At 41.0% G+C, this 8,106-nt stretch overlaps 1 pseudogene; it reads left to right on the top strand.

Moving 5' to 3' along the window:
* Window positions 1-960: 960 nt before the first annotated feature.
* LOC111540660 lies at window positions 961-7,901 on the top strand (annotated as a pseudogene).
* Window positions 7,902-8,106: the final 205 nt, after the last annotated feature.

Raw genomic sequence — 8,106 nt, forward strand, 5'->3', positions numbered from 1 at the left:
ATGTGGTGCTGCAGGATATTTTCTTGACCCCTTTGCAGGACTTGCAACAGAAGTGCCCCGTTAACTCAGTCCACCCCACTCAACCCCTCACAGGTGGGAGAACTTAGGTGCCTGCGGGAGCAAGCTCCACTCACTCAGGTCTGCTGTGCTGCAATCCTCAGGGGAGGGAGTGCTCGGGTGAGCAAGTGTAGGAACCAGCTGCTTTAGTACTAGCAGGAGCAAACTCCATGCAGGCCCCATGGCAGCATCCAGGTTGGGGTGCCTGTGACTCCAAGGCCCCAGAGGGTATGTTACAATGCTCCCTTAGTTCCACTATCCACAAACAGCAGTGTCACATGGGGCAGCTGCCCTCTACCAGTGAGGGCAAAGGGCCAGTATGACAGTTTTTTTGGGGTACCCATGCTTAGTGTATCCTGAATTCTTTTCTGGTGCCCAAAAGGAATGAGGTCATACAGATGACCCGAAGCATGGTGAATGTGTAGAATTTTATTGAGTGATGAAATTAACTCTCAGTGGAGAGGGGAGCTGGAAAGGGGATGGGAAGGGCAAGTTGCTCTCCCTTAAGGTTAAGTCACCTCTCTGCTTCTCTCTTCTGAAGTCAAATTGCCTCTTTCTGACATCCAGCTGCTTTCTCTGAAGTCAGCTTGCTTCTTCCCAACATCAAGCCACTTCTCTCCTCTGTCAGCTGAGTCTGGAATCTTTATAGACACAGGATGAGGTGGGGAAGGCTGTAGACAGTTTTGGAAAAGGCAACATTCAATTGGTAGAAAGACATTATTCAGAAAGAACCAATAGGAAGGGAAAGAGTAGGCACACAGGGATGGAAGTTCTCACTTTGGGCACTGGGTTTCAGGCTTTTCAGCTGGAAGGTGGGGTTTTGCCAGAGACCCGCCCCTGTCTGCCTAGAATTTCTCTTCTTCCAACCTCTATCATTGGATCAGTGGAAGGGACTAACAAGGTATGAACCAGTGGTATGCCAAGGGTGGGACCGTGAGAGCAGCCTATCCTAAGACCAGGCACTAAGCAGATGTATTGTCCATTGAGAATCTTGAAACAGTACTAAAACCTACTAAAAATTACTTTTATTTTTATTAGCACAGTGAGCTATTAATTCTAGATAATGGCAATGATAGCATACTCCTTCCTGAAAAATTATTTTGTTGGTTTAGTTTTAATAATTGTTACAGATACTATTACATTTTATTTTATTTTATTTTATTATTTTTTATGAGACAGAGTCTCGCTCTGTTGCCCAGACTGGAGTGCAGTGGCATGATCGTGGCTCACTGCAATCTCTGCCTCCCAGGTTCAAGGGATCCTCCTGCCTCAGCCTCCCAAATAGCTGGGATTACAGATGCTCACCACCATGCCCCACTAATTTTTTGTATTTTTAGTAGAGACGGGGTTTTACCATGTTGGACAGGCTGGTTTTGAACTCCTGACCTCAAGTGATCCACCTGCCTCCGCCTCCCAAAGTGCTAATATTACAGGCATGAGCCACTAGGCGTGAGGTTGAGAGGTGACTTAACCTCAGGAGAGAGCAACCTGCCCTTCCCATCCCCTTTCCAGCTCCCCTCTCCACTAAGAGTTGTTTTCATCACTCACCCAGCCACATTTTTATTACTTTTTAAATAAACATTTTATTCTACATGGTAGCTAATTCAGAGAACTTCCAATTATATAGTCGCCTCCAACATACATAGATTCAGCTACCTGTGTTGGTTGCAAGATTACATTTGCAACATTTATGAATAAATTGAGCTCCCTTGGATCCTGTCTCCAATCTCCATAGCACTACCTATTCCTGAATTTATACAGTAGATTCTAAATTGGAAATCAGACTGGGCACAGTGACTCATGCCTGTAATCCCAGCACTTTGGGAGGCGAGGTAGGAGGATTGCTTGAGCCAAAGGGTCAAAGTTCAAATGGTTAGGCAGACAGAAAAGCCATTAAATAAATCATTGTGCTTTTTAGTATATTTGCTCTTTATTTTTTATTGGCAGTATTGTATAAAAGTTGAATAGAAGAACATTTTTACTATGTTTCTTTTATGGTCATTATTATGATTGATTTTATTTTATGATTATTTCTGAGAATCGTTTCTTCATGTTAAAGAGGGAGTTGTTAAAAATTATCTGCAAGATGAAAAATTTCTGGAAATAGATGCTGGTTATGGTTGCCAACAATGTAAATGTATTTAATGACACTGAATTGCACACGTAAAAGAGGCTAAAAAGACAAATTGTATGCTATGTATATTTTACCACAATTAAAAAAAAAAAAAAAACTTGCTTGGGCCACACTCCAGAGTATTCAATTGGTATCTCTAGGTGTGGGACCTAAGTATCTTTTATATTTGTTATTTGTAAGTTTGCTTTGAAAGTAGTAAAGAACAAAATAAGTACAGAGAAAATGGGATTTGCGATGGAGAGGGCAGATCTGAGAATTTTCTAAAAAAAGAAAAGGCCACAAAAACAGATCAAAATAATGAGAAAGGAGATGATAAAGACGGAGAAGAGTAAAAAAAAAAAAAAAAAAAAAAATCCAATTTAATCAGTATAGGATTGCCTGAGAAGCAAATGAGAACAACGGGAACAGAAACAAAAATCAAAGATGTAATTGAGGAAAATGTTGCTGAGAGAAAAATAAAAATAAAACAACCAATTTGAGCCTATAAATGAGAAAAGTTTCCTGTATTTTAGGTAAAGTCAGTAACAGGGGACTCATACCTTTATAGGGCCTAAAGAGAATGATGGTTTATTTTGCATTACCAATAAATTTTGTTTAAAAAATTGTTCTGTGGGTCAAATGTACTAGGTATACCACTGGTATGTATACAAGGTAGCATAATTCACTTGGAACGATTATGGAAACAATCTACCAGAAAGCCTTATGATATAGGTGACCACAGATGGAACATGGTGGCTCACCTCTGTAATCCTAGCACTTTGGGAGGCTGAGGTGGGCAAATGACTTGAGCCCAGGAGTTCGAGACCAGCCTGGGCAACCTGACAAAACAACGTATCTACAAAAAATACAAAAATTAGCTGGCCATGATGACATGCACTTGTAGTCTCAGCTACTTGGGAGGCTGAGGTGGGAGGATCACCTGAGCCTGGGGAGATCAAGACTGCAGTGAGCCATGATTGCACCACTGCACTCCAGCCTGAGTGACAGAGTGAGACTGTGTCAAAAAAAAAAAAAAAAAAAAGGGACCACATATCCTACTGCCCGCTCACTTTAGCATCTTCCTGGATTTTTCATTTTAAATAAAATATTATTATCATTTTAAATAAAATATTATAATGCAATAGATGCATTTTAATAATCTGAGATGATTTTGGTAAGCCTTCACTTTCTATTTCCAGCTTCTGTCACGGTCTCTTCTAGTAGTATGTGAGATGTAAGTGCATCAGACAGAGACTTCAGGTACACACATGTTAAATTTTAAATATGATCAGGTTATCACTCTTTCCCCAGCCCTTTCCAGACATAGAATAACTTATGCTCCATTTTGAAGATACCCATTCAGGGAATCTGTGAATATAAAAAAGTTCACTTGGACATGAGTGGTGAGGGTCAGCTGAATTTGGTCTCAGGTGGCAGTGAGTGAAGTTATTAATTCACACAGCTGTTCCTTCCAGCCACTTAGTTGATCAGCCAGTTGTGCCATGACCTGTGCCTGGCATGTGTTTTAGCTTGCAAGATGCAAATATCCACCAGTCTGCCAGTCCCTGGATATGAGTGAGAAATATAATAAATTGTTGGTTAGAAGTACATTGGTTAGAAGTACAGGAGATACATGCAGGGAATAAAGGCAGCACACTCCTACTATAAAAGTGTATTGAGAAGTATGGGAATTTTTTTTTTTTTTGGAACGAAGTTTTGCTTTTGTTACCCAGGCTGAAGTGCAATGCTGCGATCTAGGCTCACTGCATCCTCCACCTCCTGAGTTCAAGCGATTCTCCTGCCTCAGTCTCCTGAGTAGCTGAGACTACAGGCATGCGTGACCACGCCGGGCTAATTTTGTATTTTTAGTAGAGACGGGGCTTCTCCATCTTGGTCAGGCTGGTCTTGAACTCCTGACCTGAGGTGATCCACCCACTGCAGCCTCCCAAAGTGCTGGGATTACAGGCATGAGCGACCACGCCTGGCCGGGAATTTTTAGTACTATATTTTGTCATTCATTGCACAATTCACATATAAAATGATAAAATGACTTACTTATGCTATTGAGTGGTAATGCATTTTTATTTTATAATAAGCCTTTTTAGCAATAATGTACTTAAAACTAATGTAAGCTCATTATATGAGTCTGTTAAGGTTGCGATAACAAAGTACCCACAATTGTGGGTTGCTTAAAGCACTTAAATTCATTGTCTCAAAGTTCTGAAGGCTGGAAGTCCAAAATCAAGGTGTCAGTGGGATTGGTTCCTTCTGAGGGCTATGAAAGAGAATCTGTTCCATGCCTTTACCATAGCTTCTGGTGAATTGCTGGCAAACTTTGGCATTCCATGGCTTGCAAAAATATCACCCCAATTCTCTGCCATTATTTCCACATGGTATTTCCCTTGTGTTCATGTCTGTGTCCAAATTTCTCCCTTTTTATAAGGACACCGTCACATTGGATTAGAGGCCACTCTACTCCAGTATTACCTCATCTTAACTAATTAAGCCTAAAATGCCCTATTCCCAAATAAGATCATATTCTGCAGTACTGGTGCTAGGACTTTAATATACACATTTGTGGGGGTGGGGTGGGGCACAATTCAACCCATAACATACATGTTTAATGAAAAAATGACTGTGTTTCCATTTCTTAAGAACATTAATGGTGGACGTGTTATTTGAACAGCATGTTTGCCACTATTTACATCTACCATAGGGACCATGGTATTATCACCGACTGCTGAAAATCCGAAAGAAACAAATCAGTTAAAGAAACACTGGCTTCTGCTTTAAAAGTGAATACTTAATTTTAAAAGACTATACCCAGAGACAAAAATTTAAAATATGAAGATGTAGAAAGCCTATTTACATATCATTTTGTGAAGCACACCTTTGAATTAAATCAATGTTTCAATTAATTTTGCCCGTTTTTATTGAAACGTCTTTTGCACACTTATGAAAAGTGGAGCAATAGCTATTAAGGTGTTGGCTCCATTAGCAGAAGGAAAGGCTTTGCAAACAGTTAAATGGTGGCTGTTTTTTTTTTCTCCCAGTGTTATCAGATGCTTAAAATAGAATATCAGTTAATTTCAGTAATAGAGTTTCTTCATACAATTTATAGAATCAAAACAAATCTTTTGGAAGGTCATTTTTCTCTCTAAAGTGAATTATCTAACATTATTGTAAAGGCTTATCTCTTTACAATTAAAGAGATGAGGTAGGGACCTCATCTCTACAAACAATTAAAAAATTAGCCAGGAATGGTGGTGTACACCTATAGTCTCAGCTACTCGGGAGGCTGAACTGGGAGGATCACTTGAGCTAGGGAGGTTGAGGCTGCAGTGAGCCATGGTTACGTTACTGCACTCCAGCCTGGGCTGCAGAGCAAGACCCTGTCTCAAAAATTAAACAAACAAACACCCCCCAAAGAAACCAGTTAGTATTGAATGGTGGCACAGCTGCTGCAGCCTGTGGGGTAAAAGGAATACGTGGAGCAGCTGGTAGGATGCCACCTCTTGCCCTGGCTGGTTCACCCCCTCTGCCACCCATTCTGGCCACAACTCTGGCATTGACCCCAATGGGCATAACTAGAAGAAGGAAGCACATTAAACATTGCTGTTAATAATTACTTACTGCCAGTAAAAAGAGTAACAGGTGAAGATTTTTGGGTTCTTTCTAGAATTTTAAATAGTTAACTAGCCTGGGTGCAGTGGCTCATGCCTGTAATCTCAGAAATTTGGGAGGCCAAGGCAGGAGGATCACTTGAGCCCAGGGGTTCAAGGCTTCAGTGAACTATGATAGTGTCACTGCACAATCTTAGTTCTTTTTTTTTTTTTTTTAAGAATCAGTTATATATTAAGAGTTTGGATGTTAGATACAACCTCATAAGTGATGTTGACACATACTATAGTGTAAAACTGCTTCAGAAATAACTTAATCTCATTTACTTAAACCTTATGTTTGATGATACTGGGCCTGAAGGAGGAGTGTTTTTTTTGTTTTGTTTTGTTTTTTTAAACAGAGTTTCGCTCTGTTGCCCAGGCTGGAGTGTAGTGGTACTACAATCTTGGCTCACTGCAACCTCCACCTCCCAGGTTCAAGCAATTCTCCTGCCTTAGCATCCCGAGTAGCTGGGATTACAGGTATGCGCCACCATCCCTGGCTAATTTTTATATTTTTAGTAGAGACAAGGTTTCAGCATGCTGGCCAGGCTGGTATCAAACTCCTGACCTCAGGTGATCCACCTGCCTCGGCCTCACAAAGTGCTGGGATCACAGGTGTGAGCCACTGCATTCAGCCAAGGTGGAGAATTGATTGGCAAAGCAGTAAATAAGAACAGAACTCTGAAATACCTAAGAATTACTGGAAACAAGATTAAAAAAAAAGAGTGGAACATTTTTTGCTGCAATGCTGCAAATTAATTCATCCTTAGAGAAAGTATGTCTGGGTTACTGTGATCTGGGAATGCAAAGTCTGATAGCATTTGCTACAGTACTAACTAAAAACAAAGCAATTAAGGGAATAAACCTAAACTGACCTGTGCTGTATGGCAAACAGAAAGAGTGCACGGCCCACCTAGGCCATATGTTGAAAGAAAATAACTGCCTTGTTCAACTACACATGTGTAAGCATAATATAAAAAACTGTAGTATACAACATTTACGTGTTATTCACGTGTCTGAACAGTAGCCTATGCTGCCTTGATGTCAGCTGCAATAAAATAACTCAGGATGGAATTATGTATCTGGCTGATGTAAAAGCAATATTACCCTAGATGGAGTAGATTTTTCTTTTAACAGAATAGAAATTGCAGGAGCAAAGTATCTCCATGAAATTCTTGCTTTACACACTGGGAGTTTTAAAGTGTTGTCAGTAGTCAGCAACAACATAGAGGAGGACTTGCACTTTCACAATCAATGAAAACAAATCCCACGTTTTCTAATATCTACATTTGGGGAAACAAATTTAGCCTGGGCAACATAGCAAGACCCCATCTCTACAAAAAAAATTACAAAAATTAGCTGGCCATGGTGTTATGTGCCTGTAGTCCTAGCTACTTGGGTGGCTGAGTTGGTAGGATCACCTGAGCCCAGGGAAGTCAAGGTTGGAAGTGAGCTGTGATGGTGTCACTGCACTCCAGACTGAGCAACGTGAGACGCTGTCTCAAAAACAAAACAGAACAAAAGGAAAACAAATTGATGAGGCTACATGTGTGTCATGTTCAGACATAATTCAAATAGGCCATCTAGAAACAGACAATAGGCCAGGTGCACTGGTTCATGCCTGTAATCCCAGCACTTTGGGAGGCCGAGATAGGCAGATCACTTGAGGCCAGGGGTTCGAGACCAGCCTGGCCAACATGGGGAAACTCTGTCTCTACTGAAAATGCAAAAATTAGCTGGTCATGGTGGCACACGCCTGTAGTCCCACCTACCTACTCGGGAGGCTTAGGCACAAGAATTGCTTGAACCCAGGAGGCGGAGGTTGCAGTGAGTCGAGATTACGCCAGTGCACTCCACCTGGGTGACAGAGCAAGACTTTCTTTCTCATATATAAATAAATAAACAAAAGCAGACAACACAAATGTGGAGTTATTTGTGGTGGATGGATGCTCACAGAAGTCTCCAATGACCTTAAAAAACACTATTATTGAACACCAACTTATGGAGAAGTTTAGAGCCTCTCATCTAATGCAGATTTTGCTCTTGTTCCAGTAAGTCAACATCTATGATAAAGAAGATATAAAATCTTTTTTTTTTTTGTCGGGGGGCATAGACTCTTGCTCTGTCGCCCAGGCTGGAGTGCAGTGGCATGATCTCAGTTCACTGCAACCTCTGCCGCCCAGGTTCAAGCGATTCTCCTGCCTCAGTCTTTTGAGTAGCTGAGATTACAGGCGTGAGCCACCACGCTCAGCTAACTAAAATCATTTTTATACA

Source organism: Piliocolobus tephrosceles, chromosome 10, assembly GCF_002776525.5.
Source record: "Piliocolobus tephrosceles isolate RC106 chromosome 10, ASM277652v3, whole genome shotgun sequence".
Classification (NCBI taxonomy): Eukaryota; Metazoa; Chordata; class Mammalia; order Primates; family Cercopithecidae; genus Piliocolobus; species Piliocolobus tephrosceles.